This window comes from Macrosteles quadrilineatus, unplaced genomic scaffold, assembly GCF_028750875.1.
Source record: "Macrosteles quadrilineatus isolate MER2022 unplaced genomic scaffold, UCM_ALF_1.0 Scaffold_3__2_contigs__length_128488019, whole genome shotgun sequence".
NCBI lineage: Eukaryota > Metazoa > Arthropoda > Insecta > Hemiptera > Cicadellidae > Macrosteles > Macrosteles quadrilineatus.
Window position 1 is genome coordinate 56,167,770 of NW_026542596.1, and position 25,316 is coordinate 56,193,085.

A 25,316-nucleotide genomic window follows, 5' to 3' on the forward strand; every position below is an offset into this window, starting at 1 on the left:
ATTCCAACGAAACAACACAAAACAGCGTGGTTCTATTATGCACGTAATCCGTGTACGCTTGGAAATAGGTTGGCAACACTTAAAGATAATAATACTATGAGCAGCTGATTGACTATTATAACTACGATTTAACCTGTCATTTCGTGTTTATAGTTTCGGTATTTCTAAACTTTCTGGACTTTTCTTTTAAACGTTTTTAAAACATTCCTACGATCTTAATAAACAAGAAAATACCTTTAAAGCATTTTTTAAGGCGCGGAAACCACTTCAAATTACAAAAACATACGGAACTATATTCTCAAAACACGGAGCACATTTCTTGCCAAGGAAAAATAGCGGAGTGATACGGACCGCGGGTACTACTTTCTCTAGGGCACCATTTGTGTTGCCGTTGCCAGCTGAACATAAAAACGTGTTGTATAGTGTTTGAAAGACTAATTATTTATATGCTTTATAGTGACTGTAAGAAAAATATAATGTGTAACACGAGTGAAAAAGGCCTTTGCTGCACTCGAGATCATTCCGCACTCGCCTGCGGCTCGTGCGTAAACATTGCTCTCGTGTGCAGCAAAGTGCCACTTTCACCACTAGTTACACAAATAACTATTGTTTTGTTTGGTTGGAATACTGGTGTGCGACAAAGTATGCGACAAAGTAAAAACTGTGCGTCAAAGTAAGTAAATGCAGCAATTCGCAGCTTTCTTTCTGTACTATAATTGTACAAGGAAGCCCACTTTGTCGGGTGACTGTAGGAAAAATATGTTTTTTTTGTTTTGTTGATATGTGGGCCTAAAGTTTTCGGTGGGCTCTGAACAACTAACTAGGTTATGGCTTATAATATTAATATAAATACAATTAATTTGTGATTAACAGGATCTAAACCGATGACCTTTGGACGAAGGTTCCACGCTACAATCTCTAGATCCGCATTCCCCTAACTGTAAAACACACAAATGAAATACCGATTCATGACATACTGGGCTAGAATCAAACAAAGTAAACAGTTTAACAATCAATTACAGATTTTATTATTTTTTATTATTGATATTATGTAGAATAATCATTATGAACAATGTGCAATACTATAGCTTTGAATATCGCTTGTATGTACATTCTGTATACATAAAACTAATAAGGAACACGGACATTTGAGAGCCCCGTAAGCTGCACACCTATCAACCGCATACTTGAATGAAAAAGGTCTTGAAACTTCCCCGAAAATATCAGTTTTTCGATAAGCTCTTTCCTAAGGACAGGAACCTCAATTCAATGACCCTGATAGTAAAATGATCTAGTTTATTGTAGAAGTCTTTTCGGTTAAAAGATTAACATTCTTTTAACTTGCTTACGTTGCCTACGTTTACATTAGATACAATCATGTTTTGGTATTTTTTTAATATTTTGAAATACTTTTGATCAAAATATGGTTTAAACGTGAAACTAAGCGAAAGAAAAATAATCTTCTTTGTGTGAGAGGAAGTAATTATTGTTGGTTTTTAATTTTTCATTTGTATTTTGAGAAGAGTAACATTTTACCCAAGAAATGTTCTTTCTCTACGCTAAGGATCCATAAAATTTTCTAATACTTACAGGTATACATACAGTCTACGCCATTTTTTTGCAGAAACCCCTAACAAATTATTTACTCAGTAATAATATTATGATGTTATGGTGATGTGATATTAAAATTTTACAAATAGATTTTTTTTTCTTTTAACATGAATCATTTTATCTGAATCGGACTGAGGTTTAAATCTCAATTTCACGTCTAAAAAGTCGTTTATTCGAGTCTGGATGTCAGTTTTGTTCGCCGCCTTTGAATGCATCTCCAATCATCGGATTTGCCGGTTTTATTCAATACATCACAATCGCCAGCTCAGTTCAATACTTTTGTCCAACAGCTAACAGCTTTATTCGTTTATCCTTTCTTTTTTTGCAATGAAAATACTTCTTGGGGGTTCAATTATCGATGGGCAGAACACTCATGATCCATTTTAAAATGTTTGTCTTATGTGGTTTATCAAGAATTATATAATTTATGAGTCTTATTGATTTTATTAAATACTAAAATTTAACCTGACTACACCACTACTTAAATGACACATAATATAATTTTTTTTAATGTAGCAAAATTGTATAGTAAAAAACTTATGTCATAAAATGCTGCTTTAAAATAAAATTGTCTAACAAGTATGGCGTGGTAAAAAGGGAAATTAATATCAAACTTTAACATATTTCATTTCTCCATCAACTACATTAAGTTGAAAACTAAAAGAGGAAATAAACTTGACCAGTACTAAACTTTATGAGGACTCATTTAACAAAATTTTAATTGAATAGTAATATAGATGAGATTTCTAATTCAAAGTTATAAATTTAATTATTATATATTCCCCCAGTTCCCATATTAATTACTAAAATGGAAATTTAAGAGGATGTCTTACCTAAAGATAACCTAGATGCATAACCCCATTATGTTTTAATCGAAAATATTTTCCGCTTCCTAACTTCAAATATATAGTTAGTGTACCCCTATTTAACTACTTTAGCCCCAAAATGTATTAAAATGCAAATTTTGGCTGCAGTCTGTTGGTAACAAAAATAAAAATGCTTAGGGAATATTACTTGATGGGATAAAAACCGTTCGTATAACAAAGTTTAAAGTTTTCAGTTATCCTCAACTTAGCGTAGAGGGCAAAGGTCAATATTTCGTTATCCAGGCACACTAAATTAGTTACAAACTAGAGCGCATTAAAACTTCCCCGAAACATCATTTAAGGATGATTTACAACTAATATCATAGTTTCTGTCTATGTTTTAGAGTGATTTATGCCTTTAATGAAACGTTTGTAAACTGTATACTAACAGAAATCCCATTAACATGTGGGACTAAACAACTCATCAGCTGCTGAAAGCTCCACGTTATTCTTCAAATATGGTTAGTCTCTTTACTGTTTAACACTCCAACTTAAAACCTATTCAACAAGGTGGTTTTAGCTACAAATATTAGAACAGATATTGTATGGATCATAAACCTAAACAAACGACATAACTGGCCTGAATCATGTACAAATAACATTAACATGGTTTGGACAGTTCCAATTAAGTAAAGTAAAATAATGTTTACTTTTGGGCCAGTGACATAATGTGTATGTTTATGATCCATACAGTTTTTGTTCTAATATTCGTGGTTTTATCATTCAGAGCCTTAAGGCTGTAGGCTACTAGGCTATGAGGTGAGTCGTTGGCTCAGTTGGTAGCGACACAGACTTCAGACCCAAGGCAGCGATGTGGTTTCGAATCCTGGCCGCAAACATTTTATCAGTAAATTTCACCTTCGTACTGTACTGGCTCACCCCTTGCTTTGATGGATACGTTCCATGTACAGATTTGTAGTCTATGTGGACGGGTAAATGCAAGGTTAAAAGAGGCCGCTAACCTCTTAAAAAAATGCAAATCGAAAAAATATTAATGGGTTGTGTTTGGAGAACCTAATCTTGTAAACAACACATAATGGGCCTAATCATAGCATGAAATAGTATTGCCTTTGTTAGGCCTATCTATTTCAATTATTAAGTTACAGGGACGAAGGTTTCCTATTTATTCCTTAGTGTGAATACCTTATGTATTTAAACTATAAACAAATGAATAACCTTCAGACAGCCCCAAACTTTTAACAGGAAAGAAATACTTAGTTTTTTCCTCCATGGAAAACTACTTGTTAATCGTCCAGCCATAAAACAGTAACACACATTACTGAAGTCAGCTGCTGAATAGTCAAGGTAAATATTGGACAACTTGTCAGCTGGGGACTCTAGTTATACAAACAGCTGACCACAGCCAGTGTGATATGTTTGGCCAAGGTAAGTTGTTTATGAGATCCAACTCATGTGGTTAGGATCCAATTACAACTTCGTCATTAACAAATCGCCCAAGTCCAAAACTAAGGCTAGGAATAGAACACATTGTTCATGTGAATCGGTGGATATTTTGTGTGAATACAGTTTCAGAATTTCTTAAAATTAGTTAGGATGTATTTACAATGTTTATTCCAACCCACAATGTTATCAAACTACAATAAATGGTAATAAAATGGTATCACTCTAATGTTAAACCAGGAACAACTATTTTATTTTTTTGGTTATAATTTTTCCTAACCACTTATCTGAAAAAAGGAACTATACCTGTTATCATCACTAATTTGCTAATTTTGTATTATAACGATTTACGATCAAATTCAGAATAGTTTAATAAACCTTCCCCTTATACAATGTATAGCGGAGTGTTAAAGTGCTAGCATAGAAATACGTTAACCGGTTCGATCCTGAAAAAAATTTAGTAGCTTTTTGATGGTTATACAATATCATATAAAGGGTCTGGGTATTTGCCAAACAAACACAGAACGTAGGGTGTGACGAGGCTTCGTCAGGGAATCCACCAGACTCACACATGTCGTGAGGTAGTGACAGGTATGTTTACATATTGTTATATCATTTGAGGGGTCTTGGTATTTGCTAAACAAACATAGAACGTAGAGTAGCATCATCAGGGAATCCACCTGACTCACACATGACGTGAGGTAGTGACAGGTATGTTTACATATTGTTATAAGGGTCTGGGTATTTGCCAAACAAACACTGAACGTAGAGTAGCCTCGTCAGGGAATCCACCAGACTCACACATGTCGTGAGGTAGTGACAGGTATGTTTACATATTGTTATAAGGGTCTGGGTATTTGCCAAACAAACACTGAACGTAGAGTAGCCTCGTCAGGGAATCCACCTGACTCACACATGACGTGAGGTAGTGACAGGTATGTTTACATATTGTTATAAGGGTCTGGGTATTTGCCAAACAAACACTGAACGTAGAGTAGCCTCGTCAGGGAATCCACCAGACTCACACATGTCGTGAGGTAGTGACAGGTATGTTTACATATTGTTATATCATTTGAGGGGTCTTGGTATTTGCTAAACAAACATAGAACGTAGAGTAGCATCATCAGGGAATCCACCTGACTCACACATGACGTGAGGTAGTGACAGGTATGTTTACATATTGTTATAGCATATCAAGGGTCTGGGTATTTGCCAAACTAACATTGAGCTTAGAGTAGCATCGTCAGGGAATCCACCTGACTCACACATGTCGTGAGGTAGGGACAGGTATGTTTACATATTGTTATATCATATTAAGGGTCTGGATATTTGTCAAACAAACACAGAACGTAGAGTAGCATCGTCAGGGAATCCACCTGACTCACACATGTCGTGAGGTAGGGACAGGTATGTTTACATATTGTTATATCATATTAAGGGTCTGGATATTTGTCAAACAAACACAGAACGTAGAGTAGCATCGTCAGGGGATCCACCTGACTCACATGTCGTGAGGTAGGGATAGGTATGTTTACATATTGTTATATCGTATGAGGGGTCTAGGTATTTGCCAAACAAAAACAGAACGTAGAGTAGAATCGTTAGAGAATCCACATGACTCACACATGTCGTGAGGTAGTGACAGGTATGTTTACATATTGTTATATCATTTGAGGGGTCTTGGTATTTGCTAAACAAACATAGAACGTAGAGTAGCATCATCAGGGAATCCACATAACTCACACATGACGTGAGGTAGAGCCAGGTATGTTTACATATTGTTATATCATATCAAGGGTCTGGGTTTTTGCCAAACTAACATTGAGCGTAGAGTAGCATCGTCAGGGAATCCACCTGACTCACACATGTCGTGAGGTAGTGACAGGTATGTTTACATATTGTTATATCATATGAGGGGTCTAGGTATTTGCCAAACAAAAACAGAACGTAGAGTAGAATCGTTAAAGAATCCACATGACTCACACATGTCGTGAGGTAGTGACAGGTATGTTTACATATTGTTATATCATTTGAGGGGTCTTGGTATTTGCTAAACAAACATAGAACGTAGAGTAGCATCATCAGGGAATCCACCTGACTCACACATGACGTGAGGTAGTGACAGGTATGTTTACATATTGTTATATCATATCAAGGGTCTGGGTATTTGCCAAACTAACATTGAGCTTAGAGTAGCATCGTCAAGGAATCTACCTGACTCACACATGTCGTGAGGTAGGGACAGGTATGTTTACATATTGTTATATTATATTAAGGGTCTGGATATTTGTCAAACAAACACAGAACGTAGAGTAGCATCGTCAGGGAATCCACCTGACTCACACATTTCGTGAGGTAGAGCCAGGTATGTTTACATATTGTTATATCATATCAAGGGTCTGGGTATTTGCCAAACAAACACAGAACGTATAGTGGCCTCGTCAGGGAATCCACCTGACTCACACATGTCGTGAGGTAGACAGGTGTATTTACGTAGTACGGTCGAAGGCACGCCCTATCAGAGGGGACTACGGAACTTCCTCGCTTAATCGATAACTGCTTAGTTAGCTGTAGTGTTGTGTTACGTTTACAGTGCGGGAACACGGTTCTTGTGTTGTGTCTTTCGTACTAAAGTGTGGCTCCTTTTAGTTTTAAGTTGTCAAACGTTGGATATTGGATAATAAAAGCATTATTGCATACAAGGTACAGATTAAGGTATGTTGGTATGCTTTGTTTTCAATATTCTGGTACAACCTTTTACTTTTACATAAATTCATGAGGCGTGTTTTGTGAAAAGTCTAAAACTAAGTGATTGACAAGAGTCTGTTTTACAAAGGGAGGGGGACGGTTATTACATTTTTTTTAGCTCGTGTTTTTCGTAAAAAAATCACTTTTCTATTGCGGGGTCCAAATTTCCAAAGTAATCTTCTATAGCCAATGTCTGTTTGATGAATCCGTAGAGTAGTAGTGACGCTTTTAACTTAAAACAGTTGAAACTACACATAATCTTTACCACCCACCAATTTTCCTTCAGATTTCTTTTAGTCCAAACTTCATCCGCAAACACCGCAATCAGTTTCACATGCAACCATCCAAGTATCAATCCTAAATGACTCATGGCTATAACTACGTCACGGGTCAAAGTCGACAAGATCGCGACCTTCAAACAAGGACAAGGATCTCGTCCTATCACTCCCACTATAGACACATCGTATTAGCACACTGGTCTAGGACTCGCCAGACTTGGTCAGCTTGTCAAAACAATCATGGTATTAAACTACGTAGCGCAGTGATATGGTCTCAGACTCAGACTGAACTGGCATTAATTGCGCCAACTGACCTGAGTCAGGTAGTCGGGTATTCCTGAATTGCGCCAAATACTCCAGGGAGCCACCTAATACGTTTATTAACTGCACCAAGTGGCGGCCCGCTTTAACTGTATAATTGAGTAGTTAAGGTTAGGTTTGGTTAGGTTAGGTTAGGTTAAGTTAGGTTAAGTTAGGTTAGCTACGGATAGGTTAGGATGACATGTAAACAAGGACATTCCTTCTGCTAGCAACTCACCTCTACCTGGCTTGGACTTGGCGCAACTAAGGAACGTTTTTGGGACCCTTTGAGGGCTTAGCGCAATTAAGGAGCTCTTGGGCGCAATTAATGCATTCTTTCGGACTGACCATACGAGAATTGGGAGTTTTCCCAGTAGGAAGGTCTGTGCGTGTTCTGCAAAGACCAGATTCTTGGCTAAAAGTCGAGGAAACATTGGCGAAACGTGTTCATCACTACTAACTATTGTCTGGGTAGCCTAAGTGCTCGCCTTTAAATCTGAAGGTCACTATGACGATTTCAAGCGAGATCGTTACTGGACCCAGATGTCATTTGTCATTGGGCTATGAATTAATGATGCTATCTAACAAGATACAACGTTACATAGCAAGACTAGGACATGGTTCGTTCGCTTCAAAAAAACACATTTAAAAATGCCTCTTGCGAAGAAGAAAAGTGTTTATTCTCGTCAACATCGTCTAAGCAACTCAATTGCAGAGAAATACACAATCTCTGGCAAACGAATATCGTCCCAGATAGTAGATAGCCTTGAAACCACTAATTTTATTTTAGGGGGAAAAATTCTAAAATATAATCCTGTCACCATATCAATCACTGTTTGTCTAAAACTACCTGTTACTTCTAAAACCCCTTTTGAAGAAACTTGAGGGTAGACCTTAGGGAGAAATTCTCGTTCCAACCTCCAACAATGATGGAGTATATAGTCAACGGTTGCTGTGTTCGTGTTTTCCTAGACAATTGGATGGTCTTGAGACTGAGTTTGAATGGCTTCAGCATTGCATTTAGTTCTGTTGTTCTGTCAAGCCTTATTTGGATAACATATTCGCATACATGTATGTCATTCATTTTACATCTTTTTTCGTTTTTCTTTCATAGTTTTTCTCTTGATAGTACAATACACACTGAACGACTGAACCCTTTGCAGCATTTTATTTAACTTATTTCTTAAGCTTATATTTAAATTGCAGCTTTACCTCAGTAACACAAAAAGTTTAATTATTGTGAATTTCTCTGGAGATAAATCTCCAAGACAGGGGCCGTTAAACTCATCGCATGCTACAAATATTTAGTTTGTACATGACATTTTACTACATTTGGGATTGTTTTACTTTCTGTAGTGTGGGAATAGCAAAAAATTCTTTAACGTTGATACAACACATACTATAGTTTAAATGTAATTCAAATGTCGATCTTTAACAAAGAAATTATGCACAATGTGTTAACAAAGACATGGTGAACATCAATGAATATATTTTACGTGACGTGATCAAACATTTAGCCGTTTGTGGATTTAAAGTAAATTAATTGCGTTATAGCCAGTTAATTAATTTTAACGATCAATGTTACATAAAGCTTTAATGTAGTGCACTAGTAGTTGAGGTAGTGATTGAATATTATTTAAACTAACATATCTTTTGTGGGCCTTATACAACCATTGACTTTTAACCCATCACTTGTAATTAACAATGTATTCAAATGATTATCTAAATATAGTTACAAGTAATAGTTATTTGTGTAACTAGTGTTGAAAGTGGCACTTTGCTGCACACGAGAGCAATGTTTACGCACGAGCCGCAGGCGAGTGCGGAATGATCTCGAGTGCAGCAAAGGCCTTTTTCACTAGTGTTACACATTATATTTTTCCTACAGTCACTATAAAGCATATAAATAATTAGTCTTTCAAACACTATACAACACGTTTTTAGGTTGAGCTGGCAACACAAATGGTGCCCTAGAGAAAGTAGTACCCGCGGTCCGTATCACTCCGCTATTTTTCCTTGGCAAGAAATGTGCTCCGCGTTTTGAGAATATAGTTCCGTATGTTTTTGTAATTTCAAGTGGTTTCCGCGCCTAAAAAAATGCTTTAAAGGTATTTTATTGTTTATTAAGATCGAAGGAATGTTTTAAAAACGTTTAAAAGAAAGTCCAAAAAGTTCAGAAATACCGAAACTATAAACACGAAATGACAGGTTAAATCGTAGTTATAATAGTCAATCAGCTGCTCATAGTATTATTATCTTTAAGTGTTGCCAACCTATTTCCAAGCGTACACGGGTTACGTGCATAATAAAACCACGCTGTTTTGTGTTGTTTCGTTGGAATCCTGATGTGTGGCAAAGTATAAACCGTACGGCAAAGTATAAATATGCAGCAATTAGCAGCTTTCTGTACTATAAACAGTACAAGGAAGCCAACTTTTTCGGGTGACTGTAGGAAAAATTACTTTCAGCACCAGTTATTAATGATACTTTTCATTACGACATGAACCATAACGTTACATAAAGAATAACAGTTATATAAAATAAGACTATTTTATTTTTGATTTAACATTCATAGTATTATGATATAAAAAGCTAAAGGAAAACCTAAAAAATCTAATTTCAAGGTTATGTTTGTTGTGCACAGCAAAAAACACAGCAAAACCATCTTATGTCTATATCTGATTACGTTTTGTATTGTTGAACAGTAAAACAGCTGGTTTGAATTTTAAAAACTAATAGCAAAGAAAAACCTTGTGCGGATAATATGAGATAGATCTAATTAAGAGTAGAGGAAAGTATATTTAGAGCATGGAAAATTAGCTGATAATTTTCCCTTGCTCTAAATTAAAGCTTGGGAAACAACTACAGTATTATATTTTAAATAGTATTTTTTGTTCGAGAAGAGCTACTGTACTACACGAAAAAAACGAAGTGATGTAAAGCATTTTTACACATCTTTAATTATTAACCTGTAATTGGAGATCGGCGGAAAGCAGCGAGCTGGTCTATTGGTAGTGCACAGGAATTAGGTGCCAGGGGTCCCGGGTTCAAATCTCGCCAATCACCAATGAGTTGTATCTAAGTGATAATGTTGTAACCCTCCAGGTCTAGCCTGTAGTAATGTGTAAAACGTTTCCGGGAAGAAAATTCTTGACTGGCGGGATTCAAACCTTGAATAGATGTCTGGGTTCATTATTTAGAAGGACGTTGTGAATCTCTTGACAAACACCCCTCACACTATATTTATTGAATAACTTCTTGATCAGCATTTATTAAATATCAAAACAACACAGGTTCGAAGTTGTAGTTGGGAAGGTGATTGCGACGAAAGATCTGGAGAGCCGTCAATGTCACAGTGAAGGACATGACGGAGGTGCAGACTGCAGACTGCAGAGGTACAGTTGACGAAACCGGTTGGCTATTGGCTACACGGAGCAGAGCAGTAGGAGTAGAGTAGTAGAGGCCGAGCGGTCGTGGAGTGAACATCTGTGATGTGAGAGTGTACAGTGGTCAGTGTACGGTCCGTGGCTGTGCTGGTGTTAACATGTTGTACTGTCATACGATCGGGATCAATAGCTTCAGGAGTAACAATATTATGGGTGAGTAGAGCAACCTACTTGTGAAGAGCCTTGGATTGTTGGAAAACATCAGGGGTTGTTTAGTGAAGTCTTTGCAAACACCACATAAACACTTGGTTGGTGTTTATATACTATACCTATACCCACAGATAAAGAGTATGCCTATCTCCTTTAGTTTTGCTTCGGGAGTAACAATATTATGAGTGATGATGAGGAGAGCAACTTGGTGAAGAGCCTTGGGTTGTTGGAAAACATCAGGTTTTTAGTGAAGTCTTCCGAAACACCACATAAGCACTTGGTATATCAAGTATCAAGATAATAAGGAGTATATCTCCTTTAGATTTGCTTCAGGAGTCAGGAGTAACAATATTATGAGTGATGGCGAGTGGAGGATACATTTGAAGAGTCTTGGGTTGTTGGAAAACATCAGGGTTTGTTTAGTGGAGTTTGGAAACACCACATAAACACTTGGTATATTCAGATAATACGGAGTATATATCTCCTTTAGGTTGATTCAGGAGTAACAATATTACGAGTGATGGCAAGTAGGGTGTACCTTTGAAGAGCCTTGGGTTGTTGGAAAACATTAGGGTTTGTTTAGTGGATTATTTGGAAACACCACATAAACACTTGGTATATCCACAGAATAAAAAGTATGCCTATATCTCCTTTAGTTTTGCTTCGGGAGTAACAATATTATGAGTGATGATGAGGGGATCAATTATTATTATTATTATTATTATTATTATTTGTGAAGAGCCTTGGATTGTTGGAAAACATCAGGTTTTTAGTGGAGTCTTTGGAAACACCACATAGGCACTTGGTATATCAAGATAATAAGGAGTATATCTCCTAGGTTGATTCAGGAGTAACATAATATTAGGAATTACAAAGTACTTTAGACAAGACTTGTGACATTGGAAAACGCGCTGTGTGCGTTTGTTTCGTAGACGTATTCGCAAACCGGACATAAAAACTATGAGTGGAAATAGCAATATTATGGTTGAGTGATAATAAACGAACTTCGAGAGGATATAATGTAACATTAAGCTATGTTTACTGCAGGAATAGAACAAAGATATACGTTACATCTTTCGTTATGCTTTAGAGGTAACAATGCTATAGATTTGTGAGTCGTACATGTTGGGTTTGGTTTCAGCGTGGCTGTCTTTGGAAACTGGGCATAATATTATGTTGAGGTGCAAAAATATTATGGTTGGGAGAGAAACGCTCTATGGGATAGTCTTTATACAAGGAAACATTGTTTGTTGTTACTGTAATCACCGGTGGAACTCTGCATACATTTTGTTTAAAATATTTGCGAGAATTTCCCATTACTTATTATTAAAACAAAACTTTCATGACGTTTTGGGATCGGCCTAGAATTGTCTACAAAATTATAGATTCATATTTAACAATCTTATGAGTAATTAAACTTGAAAATTGTCAGGTGCTCTCTACGAATGAACAATAGAGTTTAATTATTGCTTGATTGTTGAACACTCCACTCGTCATACATTCAGCTTGGTTACAAAATGTTTCTCTAACCATAGAGAATAGTTTTTTTCTCTTGGTTTTTATCATAAAATTCACGTAACAGTAGAGTTCAAATTATTCTCTCTTTACAGTCGTGATAGTAGGCTGATATATTAAGCGTAACCATGTAGAATAAAGAAAGTTTTAAAAGAAAGGAAATGTTCATTCAGAACGAATAAACTGGAGAATTTTCATGGAATTTTACTTAAAGAAAATACTTAACAACCCATCAAAGATTGCTAATGAGGTCTTATTTTATAATAGCAACTCTTCGGCTTCTTGAGATAACAAGAGTTTCTTTATATTTTCTTCAGTTCCAAGAATATTATAAATAACTTAAATTTTAGGTTATTTTAGGACACAAGAGTTACTGCGACCAAAATTCTAAAAATTGAGTTGCAAACGCTACTTAAAACCCGTCTTATATCGTCTCAAACAACTTGAACTGAACAAGAACGGTGGGGTAGTTCTTTATCTAATCTCTTAATCATCTATTTGTGTCAATCAGTTGTCACTAAGACACAAATAAAAACTTCTAGAATGTTATTTAATCATTGATAACTACAAACTAAACAAGATCAGCATAGTAGAGTTGTCACAATGTGACCGAAACCTGCGATAATCTATTTGTGTAACCGATCAGTTGTCACTACGACACAAGGACAAGCCTTCAGAATGTAAACCAAACACAAACGGTACAATAAAGTTGTTCCTTGAGCACAACTATGAAAATCAACCATAAAAATGTCTTGGGACAATAAATGGTTAATATGTACAGAAGGGGAATATGAAATGGACAGTAATTTATAGTAGTTTACGCAACGATCGTGTTAACACTATTTACGTGAGTTGCGTTAAGTTAATTTACCTACGACCGGTTTTTAATTACAAAAAAATCACTACTCATAACTTCTAAGAGAGTTATGTTTTCGTTTATAACCTTTCATTGCCACTAGTGACGCAATGAATTATTGTTCCAAACGCTAATTGCACTCAACAATTAAATTGTTAAACAGCTGATAAGTTGAAGTTCGAAGCATTACAATTTTACTTCTCTCTCAATCCTTGAACCTCATTGGTCCACTACCCGTATCGTTAAGTAAAACTATTAATTAAGTAAACAATTTGTGATACTTTTCAATTCTAAGAACTGAACTGAAACGGCTACTTTAAAAAACCCTCTTAGGTAAAACAAATTAAACCTTCATAAATCACATCTTGGCATCGACCTTAAGGTATTCAATAACAATGTTCCTGTGTTTAAGTAGTTGAAGAGGATAAACAAATGCTAATGGGTTCCTACAAACATCGTCCAAGTGTTTGTGATGCTAGTGCTCACTGTTTACCTGGTTAGTTTGGTTGTCCGCTGAGCGCTGACTCGAGAGTTAAACATTGTAAACATTACAGTAACTCATACGTGCTACCTTGGAATCTTTTATAAACCAATTCCATACACATTTGTATGCACCAAATGAATAAAAGTCACTGTACAGTGGTGTTGCACTGTTGTTGTTAAAATACTAATTTTTATTGTTTTGATCAATTCTGAAATTTTAAAGTTATAGAGAGAACACGCTCCTTTACTTTGCAAAAGCTGAAGGTCTTATTAATATTTTATGTATGAGAAGCAGTTGATCTATAGGTTAGGGTTAAATCTCAAGAAGGGATAACATGCTCTGTATTGTAATGAATAAGTCAATTGAAAGATAAACTTATATTGGAACTTCAATAAGAAGACCGTATATAACAAGTTGATCTTGATCTCTTGACAACAAGAGTCATTTTCAAATACCATTGATTTTAGACCCTGTTATTGCTTTTTTACATGTTATTGCAAACCTTGATAAAAAGCCAACCTTGATAACATTTCTTATTTGATCAACCCCATTTGAGACTTGCTACAGAGGTTCTAATATAGATGGGAATACTGGTAGGGAGCGCGTTACTTCTGACCTTGATGTTCTGTTTTAAATCCTGCCAGTGTTTAGTTTGATCCGGTGGTTTGAATGCATCTCTGTAGAACCAGTATATTTTCAGAAATAGAAATAGTAAAGTTTGCTGACTATAAAAACAAAAAAAACAAAAAACTATTAGGATTAGTCTGTTTTGGACAACTTTATTTTTACTGAAGAATTCAGTTCACTGGTGGGCATTGGTATTTAATAAATATTTATTTACTAAAAAACAATACAACACGTATGCTAATATTGAAAACCTACCCATATTTAGCTATATAAACAACAGTCAACATTACTTATCACGATCGTAAGTTACTGTTTATTATAAGGCTTCCATTTAAAGGGTATGGACCATTGTGCTAAATGCCTTGTTGCAAAGACAATCATTTATTTGCATAGTAGCCCGGGGGCTCGGAACCCACCTTAAAGTTTTAGAACCAAATACTCACTTATAAAACAAAAAGACTAGGCCTACTGTATATTTTTTTACGAAGAACATTTTCTATAGAGAACATCTAATAACATATATAATCAACTCATTATTAGTACCACTACTATTTCAGGATTTAATTGAGTTAGTGAAAGCCCTAGATTTTCAAAGACTTAAAGAGTCAAATTGTTCTTATAGATTATAGGATTTTGCATAGGATTAAAAATGCACTATGTGTATTTTCAACTCGAATCAATTTTTGTACTCCTTAAAACCTTCTTGTTTATAGCCAATTGAAACACCGTTGCAAAAGGCTTGTTGTCAGATGTTTCTGTGTTCTGGTTCTGGTTCTGATCGACCGCCGCACAACCATCGATATAATCCATGCGCGCAACACGGTTAGCTCTTCCTCTAGAATGTATCATGCGTTATGTCTCTGACACCGATGCTCATGCATGCAGCGCATTCACATAACTACCAATGAGGAAACTGCTGTTCTAATGCAAGGGATATCCTTGTTGGACGCCTTTCATTTGCCTTTCTCCTTATCTTTTGGTGAAAATTTTCCTTATCGGTTTTGTTGGAATCTAGTTTTTTGATTTCGTAGTTCCCTTTAATTAAGGGCCTATACGATTAAAATTCAGAAATAAATTATTCTACATTTTCGTTTGAATAAATAAAGCTAGTCATTTTTATCCACTCTACAAATGGCATAGTTACCTTGCCAATGTCAAAAGTACTGAATAAATTATTTGAATATATATTGTTATAATAAGAAAGCAAAACCGACTTTGGCATAAATGGGCAAGTCGGCAATTTATGAGCATATCTCTAATTAATACCTTAACTTAGTTATTTTTATTATTTACAAAACAACCTAAAATGATGTGATTAAAACCGCATACTTATAGATGTTTCAACATCATAGTTCTGTTAAAGACATTAAAGTGAATTATTTATATCCTTGATTTATATATTTTTTCATTGTTATTCATTTCCTGCTATTTCACTTTTTTATCTATACCAACCAACTAACGGTCAATGTGTCCAAATTGTTTGTCTTTATATTGAAATTGAACCATATGTCGTAACAAGGAAACTTTACCCTTAACATTTAATCACAAACACATCGGACTTAAAATGGCCGTGCATTAATTGCGCCAAAGAGTCCCTTAATTGCACCAAGCCCTAAAAAGGGTCGCAAAAATGTTCCTTTATTTGCGCCAAGTCCAAGTCAGGCTAGGGTGTTTTTCAAGCAAGGAATGTCGAATGTCTCTGTGTCATCCTAACCTAACCTAATCTAATCTACTCAATTATAAAGTCAAAATCGGCCGACATTTGGCTTGGTTAAGGAACGTATCGGGTGGTTCCCTGAAGTAGTTGGCACAATTCAGGAATACTCGAATAGCTAGTTGGCGCAATTAATGCCCACCCCTTGAAACACCCATCAAAAGATGCAGATTCAAAGTCTACTAGCAATATTAATATCGCTAAACTATGCTTTAAGCAAGTACTTGACAATTTTTAGTTAACCCTTAGGGTGTGACGCAACCAGTCCAAAGATAGATGCGTATCTCCTCGGTCTCAGCGGCGCGTAACGTTGCGTTATGTTGAGTTACATCCATCCAGACAATGCCAACATCGCGTTACACCCTCCACTGGGCCGTGGAAACTTTCAGGAATGCCACAATAGTTTCGGGATGTTTGTGTTATGAATAAAACGTCAGGAAATAGTCTTGGGTTTAGGGACTAAATTAATCGTAAACGACTAATTAGTTATCCTAAAGTTGGTTTGAAAATACAATCAGTAAGTTACTAGAGGGAGTATTATGAACATTTTCCATTACTATAATTTCCATTAGCGTTTTAGACTATTGAAGATTTGAAATCTGATCTTGTCTTTAGGGGAGAAATTACCAAAAACTTGACATGGTAAGTACATAAACCCAACTAAAAATCACAAAAGGAAACCTATACAGAGGTCTGTGTAAGACAGGGGTTTCCTTAGTGATTTTCAGCTTTGGCTGGATTTTTGTACTTACGATATCAGGTTTTTTGGTAATTTCTCCTGTGAAGACGAGATCAGATTCCAGATCTCGAAACGTTGTAAAATATTGTATTGATGAGAAATATAGTAGGTCGTGCATTAATTGCACCCAAGAGTTCCTTAATTGTTCTAAGCCCTAAAAGGGTCCCAATTGTTCCTTAGATGCGCCCAAGTCTAGGTAGGGGTGAGTTGCCGACAGAAGGAATGTCATTGTTTACATGTCATCCTAACCTATCATAACCTAACCTAACCTAACTTAATCTAACCTAACCAAACCAACCTAACCTACTCAATTATACAGTAAAAGAGGGTCACCACTTGGTTTACTTAATGAACTATTAGGTGGCTCCCTGGAGTAGTGGGCGCAATTCAGGAATACCCGACTACCTCTGACTCAATGTGCGCAATTAATATCCCATTAATCCAAGTAAGTGGGGCAAACGTGCCATAAACGAAAGGGATTTACGTACAACAGTTAGAATATGTGTAACCACAGGTAATGTAATTCTCTGTGATTTTAAGGTTACTGTACTGATTAATCTATCATTGTTAAATAGCGAAGACAGAACAATAAACCATTCCAAAACGACATTATGTCTCAACAACACCAAGTCCTTGTCCGACGTTGTATAACGCTCAGTATTAATGAACAGTAAATGTATGCCGTTTCAATGCTAGTTAATTAGTATTGTGTATGGTGACCCAGAATAGATGTCTCTATACCCTTAAACAAATGTCAACTGCCACTACCTAGCCATGTATGTACCCCACACAAGGTTACCGCCAAGCGTTGGCGCCACATCGCCTGGAGTCCTTGCTTTCTAATTTTGGCACTAATCACAACCTAGTACATTTAATATGCACTTGGTTAGCCTGTTTAATATTTATGCCCAACGTGTATATTTAAGTCGCTATTAATTGTTGCCTCTCACTAAAGCGCTATCGCCTACATGCTGTCCTCGATGGGGGTATTCAACACTGGGTAATAGCTACGGGGTATTTAGAATTTTAAGGTTAGATGTTGCCAAAAGGTTTAAGAGAATTTGAGAACTTTTGGCTCTTGCGGGAATCCCAATATCTAGACAGAATGTAAAAACATGGTGTTCCAATTTCGCGAGTAGAACGTATACATGTTGGCAAAGCGATACAGATATGACGAATGCATAGAAAAGCCCTTGTTGAAACACGGTTCCAAATTTAAAATAGTTAAGTCTTTAAGGCTATTCAAAATAATGTGGTTTTAGGTTATAATACAAGTACGTTTATAAAATTCTTAAAGTGATTATCGTTTATTTTTGCATTATTGGCAAATGACACTATTTAAGTAAAACAATAAGTTTCCGGTTTTAATCACCAAACAGTTGTTTAAAGATTTCTCCTGCATTTAAAGATTTTATATGATACTCGTGTGATTCTGCCTTTTACAATAGATTTACCACAGTAAAATAAAAATCCCACTTCAGGTTAATATTTATCAAGGTGTCGATGAGTGAAGTATGAGAGTTGAATAAATGATGTTACAGTTGTTTACTACGATCAGCTGGATCTTGAAGGACCGTTTTTAAATTATCAAGGCAACTCGGTTCAGTTTATATTTTCAAACCATAAAAACCGTCGGTCTTCTGAGGTTCTACTTCCGGCTAAGGATATAAGTCAGACGGGGTCACGGGGTGAAAGGGCATGTCAAGGGACATTTTAAGGGGCATGAGTCGGCCTTTGTGTTTGACAGCCGCTAAACGAGGGAAACGGGCGAATCGGGCGGGAACCAAGAGAGACAGGTCGGTGATTTACAAACAAAGGTAGCGGAAGACTGAATGGGTCTGGTTGCCGCATTCCAGAGTAGAACGAACGTGTCACCAGCCACGCCTACGGTGCGATATGTCTGCCCAGCGACTGTAACTGTAGACGCAGAAGACATATCAGCAAATGTAACAGTAGACATACTAGCACCAGAAGACATAGAAACAATATTCATGAAAGGGGCACTGAATGGATAATACGATAGCATATTTACTGAATGAAATCGGGCTATTTGACAAGAATCGTCTTTAGTGTCCAATGACCTTAGATATTTTTAGCTTGGTTAACTAACATTGAGATTAGCAGCCCTGTGTTCTGTGTATATTACCGTAGCTTTAGTTGTGAACAAGTCACAGACTTGCTCAGGATCAAACCGAAATCCTTCTGTTTGGAAGGTGAGCAATATATCTTTTTTCGATACCGTAGTCAAATTTCTAAGATAAACGTTAACACAGGATAGTACGTATTCAAAGGTAATCAATGAAGAATGATTGATGAATAGTTCAATGGTCAAAACCAACTATTTCCTGTTTCGAACCAGCTTCTTTCGGGATCGAACTGGTATCCGTCTGTTTAGCAGGCTAGTCTAAATCCACTCTACGTATAGACATATTTTAAAATGGCCACAAGTACTACAATGGAATTTGTGTACCGTACACGGGCGAGGACCAGGTACAAGTAGAAGTAGAAGGAAGTGTGGGGGAGTTACGCCCGCTGCACTTAACATTCGCACCGTTACTTACAGTACTTTCTCTCGCAGCATCCAACATCATGACATGCGGGTCGAGCTTCTGTGCAACAATACATAACATCTGCAATAAACCATCATTGTTGAGCCAGCTGTTAAATATACCATAACTATACGATGAATAGCTCGCTCAATATGTAATGTACGTTTTATTAACATAAACATATGCAAATACAACTAAATATTTTAAATTAACTATCTTGAAACTATTCCATATAGAATTATCTATACACATTCACTGCTAATGATATGTAATACTTTTATAAATGGCTAAAAAACGTAAACATTAACATGATCATGTTAATTGAGTGACAATATATCTTTAATTAAATAAATTTTATACTATAAATTGTGGATTAAAATATATTATGTAATTATATACATCATGTATTATATATCTGCTAATATACTTATGACGCACAAGTGCGTCATTAGCAGTGAACGTGTTTTAACAACCAAGTCTTGTTGGAAATGCAATCCAACAGAAAGTCATACTTACTAAAGTGTCCTACACAATAAGATCACTCAAATGTATCCAACATAAACATTTTCTTTAAGTTACCAGACAAGACAAAGTGGGCACGGTGATTATAGTACCCCAAGTAGCTAATTGATGTATTTACTGTACTTTGGCCTTTGCCGCACTATTTTTTTTCCCGCACTCCAGTATTCCAACCAAACAACACAAAACAGTTTACTTTTATTAGGCATGTAATACGTGTACGCTTGAAAACAAGTTGGCAGCACTTAAAAACTACGATCAGCCGATCAGTGTTTCTCATTTCGTTCAACGCTTGGATTTAACCTAACCTATAAACGTGCTGTATAGTGTCGAGAAAATTTTCACACTCGCTTGCGGCTCGTGCGTAAACATTTCTCTCATGTGCAGCAAAGTGTCACTTTGTACACTAGTTACAAGAAAACTATTTAATGCATACCGGCACCAGATTTTACAAAAAGTGGAAGTCAACTCCCAGTATCAGAAGTTATAAACGTTGGTAATGACTTTATCATTTTATCACTTTGTGTATACAATACGCTGATGGTGAGTGTATAATTGAGATTATCTCGGTAGTTTTGATACTAACCAAGGCAAGCTTCTGAGCAAGGACTATTTATTAAAAACCAATGGACTGCTGGTTGGTTCCAGTTTTGAAATATGAAACAACTACTGACTTTTCTCAGGTCAGGATCGAACCGGGGACCTTCTGAGTTTAAGAAGGACACTATAACCACCTAGCCTCCTATGTAACTCCTGCAAGGAACCCTTGAAATTAGGATCGTCAGTGTACTCAGGACCTAGCACAGTGCGAGTTCGTTAAGTTTCCCCGGTATTTTTAGAACACGGAGAACACTATTTGGCGGGTAATTGCAGGTCTGGGCCAGGAATTGGCGGTAACCAGGACAGGCTGCCCCGGGCATCAACACGACCTTGCCCGGTGAGTCATGCTGCTGCACTCGCCTTTCTGAAAGTCACCGGTCGACCGTTATGACCCGGGCATCCTCGTGGCCAAACTACGGAATAGTGCGGAACTATGTGTGGACATCCTGGTCGAGAGAAAGTAAGGCTCGGTTACAAACCGGTTGTGTTAATGTAATACTTAGTAATTTATGTGAAACTGAAGCGACTCGAATAGTTTGGTATGGCCATTGGTCGATCTTATTGCATGTAGACAATTTGTTTGAGAGAACAGCACGATTCGTTTAGTATTAATCTATAATATTATAAAATTGAGGTGCTGTCTGTTTGTCTTGGCAGCTGTCACGACTAAAATACTAGATACAGCCAAAATTAAGCACAAAGATGGTCCACATATCTAGGGATGTCATAGGCCTATTCACTTCCTTGTGTTCCTCTCGGGCTACGCCCCTTGCATGTCCAAAGTTTTGAGGTGAGGTTTTCAAAAGTAAATATTAATTGGTCTCCATGGAAGCATGAGAAAATTCACAATGTTTACCTTCGCGACAATGTAAACAATCAGAACTGCCAAATGCTCATTTCACAATGCCAGCTGATCCAGACAAAATCTATCTATATATAATACGCTAAGCCGATTTTTGTAAACAGAACTCCTCCCTCATTTTTGAACCGATTTTGATGATTAAAGTGTCAAAAAAATGGCCCTGATCTGTAGTTTTGCAAAGTGTTTTTCGTGTTTTGATATCTTTATTAGTTTGGGCAGGATCTTCCATCAAAGTTGGGTTTTCTCCCGTAAGATTAACATGGGGGAATCTAAATATTTAGTTGGAAACTTTGTCTCCACTAATTTGAGAGAACGGCTGGGCGTAGAAAATTAGTAGAGGTGTCCAAAGAAAGGTCTTGGTCTGTAGATGAGTTATCAAAAGAAAAACGAAGTAAATTAGCTTAGGGCTCTGCCCCAGAAGCCTTTAAAGATCCCTACTCAGATTTGTTTACATTTTGGCCATGTGGACAATATTTTTTAATGAAACAGCTGTTAATTTAAAAATTGTATTTTAAACAACACACATTTTATTGGGAGTTACTGAATCGTCCAAAAGAGGTATTTGCAATGTAATTTTCTGATTTTAAAATTGATTTTCTTCTGTATCATGTCATGTTTTGCAATATAACGTTCCATTACGAAATCAGTGGAAAATCCTTTTATCACAGTACAGTAACTCTTACAATTATTTCTTATTGAACTATCTTATATTTATTTTACGGGTTGGTGTCTGCCTTTTTAACACCTCTTTCATATATTTCATCAGTTGTTTTTAAATGTATTTTGTATATTGAAATTCTGACCCCATCAATCAGTAAGTATCAGTGAACTACTCCAACTCAAGTCAAAGTATAATGTATAAGGACTGTATAAGTCAAAGTTTATGTAAATGACCACAGAAAAGAGAATATTTTACAGATGCCTCTCTCTTTTTTCTACAACTTGTCATATCCACTATTCATCCTTTGCATGATTTCGGAATATGACAAACACAAACTATATTCCCATTTCGACCCAAAACTAATTACAGTAGTAAATAATTTAAATAATTGATTTCCTCCATTCACTTTAATCACCCGTATTTTACAAATTTATCGATTTCTAAATTTATTTTCTCCCAAATCCAATATTCAGAGGTAATTTAAGTGGAAGATTTGAAAGTAAAGTGCGGTGAACGGTCTCTCCATAATGCATGAGCGAATGCCTGCATGAATTACCTGGCGTTCATGCATATTCCGGCCACGACAGGGCTACAATCGTCTGACAGGTTATCGACAACAGCATCACATCGACCAATCGGTAATTAGTTGAATGATTGGTAATCAGACAATCGATCGACAGTATACGACTTTGTTGTGATGTGGCGTCTCTGTGACGAGAATCAATTTTTCTGTAGACTGGTTTTAAGACGTCAACTGTTGACTATTGCTTAGTGCAGCCATTATTGGCTGTTTGACTATTGGCTTTAGCTTTGACCACTTTTATATTTTACGTGGGATTTACCCATCCAGGTTGTTCTTAGACATGTGCGTGAAAGGTTTGAAGCCAATGGGTGAGACAATAACAAATTGTAATAACATTTTTGATGGCGGCACAGAGTATCAAACACGCGACATCGTTTTTTGCGCCAACTGACCTGAGTCAGGTAGTCGGGTATCCCAGAATTGCGTCAACTACTCCAGGGAGCCACCCGATGCGTTCCTTAAGGCCCCTATTAGCCGTGAGCAACATGTGGCGCAGCTAGCGGCGCCGCCGGTGTCGGACGTGTAGAGGGGCATGGAGTCAAATGGTGCCTATTACCCGTGAGCAATATGTGGCGCAGCTAGCGGCGCCGCCGAAAAAGCTGCCCGAGGTGTTGCCGGGAGTGATTTTGCCCGGCAACATGCGTCGCGACTGTTTTAGTGTCCAGGCAGTCGGGGGGCATTGCAGTATATGGAGCCTATTAGCCGTGGGCAACATGCGACGCCACTGACTGCGCTCGCATGCATTATTAACGTGAAAACGAAGCCTGTCACATAGTCTACATTGTGGTTTGAGCCGATTGAGACGTGCCTCGCCATATTGCTGTTCTATTCATTAGTGACTTCTGTTCACTTTGTTTACCAGTGACCTTTTTAACAGTGTATTATTTCCTTTTTGTGTCATTAGCGTTTTTAATTGTCTTTAGTTTAGATAAACAATGTCTAGTGCTAATAGTGACATGCAAATTGTGGATGCAGTCACTCAATGTCATGTTTGACACTAGAGTGTTGTGGTGAATTCCGCGGTTTGAGCGAGCTACGAATGTGTCGCGCGACTAGTCTCCAGGTTCCAAAACACTGTGGGCCACCGGCGGCTCCGCCGGCGGCGCCGCTAGCTGCGCCACATGTTGCTCACGGCTAATAGGGGCCTAACTATAGCAATATATGTACACCAAGTGGCGGCCCTCTTTGACTGTATAATTCAGTAGGTTCGGTTAGGTTAAGTTGGGTAAGGTTAGGATAGGTTAGGTAAGGATGACACTAAACAATGTCATTCTTCTGCCTGCAACTCACCCTTACCAACCAAAGTACTGTAATTTAATTTCTCCAAATTTAACCAAGTTTTGGTTTGGTTTGGGCTTGGCGCAACTAAGGAACATATTTTGGGACCCTTTGAAGGCTTGGCGCAATTCATGCACGACCATATTTTTTACTAAGGTTATGATATAGTATCAATCCTTATACAGGTTTTCAGGCATCACTGACACATAAATTATAAGAGTATGAGTTCTGCATATAATTGAAATTATTGTGAGTTATTTTAGCTAAGTATGCCTGTGAACGGATACTTTTCGATGTTTGTGGGCGTAGACAAGTGGCCGCTCTTAACCTAGAATTTTCCGTCTCCTAACCTACGACATCGTTGCCAATAAGCCATAATTCGACGTACAAACTGAGCTACTGACCCTAGTACAAGATCTTCAAGAAAACTATCAAAAGCTATAAATAAACTATTTATACAATTCGTTTAGAAGGTTCGAGACGTGGTTATAATCTAGAACGATGTGACACAACTAGGCAATGTGATATTTTGTGGCTGAGGCGACACAGTCGACTAAGTACCCGACCACAGGCACAGTATAATGTTACCTAGCCGTTGTAGAAAATACTGCAAAGATTATACTAAATTGTTCGAGAAATAAATTAGAAAGAAGTCGAAGGAATCGTTCGTAAAATATATCCTTGAAATCTACCAAGGTTTGGGTCAGCAGTAGCATCAGTACCTGGTGGAAATACTTGTTTCCTAGCTCTGTATCTTACATGAAGTGTTATTCCACTTTACAAAGTGTTTTCGTATGTAAAGGAGTTTGCTTTTGTGATGATCCTACTCGAGGCCTTGTAAAACTGTGTGTTTTGGTTCCAAAGGAAAATATTTAGCTAATTGATATTTTTGTTGCAGGTGAGTTTGAAGATGGTGCCTTTTGCACACAGTGGGTTTCTTCAGAGCAGGTATTATGTTATACAATAGTTAAGGACAGTAGCTACTACATTAGTTACAATACCTTGACTATTCCTCAAGTATCATAACGTTTTGACTCTTCACAATGCATTTATCACTGTAATAAAATATATGATTTATTGCATAACACTGATTATAGATTCAAAAATAAGTTTAAAAATGTTTAGCCTATATGGATCACGTTTTTACATACACAAAGATTGTAATTCCTGTTATTATCCGTTTTTCATCCAGCAACCATGATTTCGAACATAAAGGCTCATTTTAAAGCTAAATTTCGCCGACTAGTTGGAAAAATCCAGTCATGACTCATCTTCCACTGGCTACACCCCTCGTTCGATTTTAAGTATTACAATTTGGCACATTTGTTGTTTAATGTTTTCGTGTAATTGTAAGTAAGTGTATGTGTATGACGACCCTTCACAACCACTGGGATCAAGAGGATTTTTCAACTAATTGGTGGACTTCGGCTTGAAAATGAACCCTAAGATTCGAAGCCTTGTTTTCTAGACGGAAAACGGATCATTAACAGTACAACGGATATCTGACCTTTTTATTTGTTAATAATAAT

At 36.9% G+C, this 25,316-nt stretch overlaps 1 protein-coding gene across 5 annotated transcripts in view; it reads left to right on the forward strand.

The window, feature by feature from the left end:
- The window catches only part of LOC128988879 (tyrosine-protein phosphatase non-receptor type 13), a 340,673-nt gene that overhangs the window by 201,099 nt on the left and 114,258 nt on the right, over positions 1–25,316 (forward strand). The window contains exon 2 of one of the 5 annotated variants that reach the window (XM_054410620.1): positions 24,686–24,735. The exons of the other annotated variants lie outside the window; for them this stretch is intronic. The gene's annotated coding sequence lies outside the window, so the exon portion shown is untranslated. The remainder of the gene's footprint in view (positions 1–24,685; positions 24,736–25,316) is intronic. 5 annotated transcript variants of the gene reach the window in all.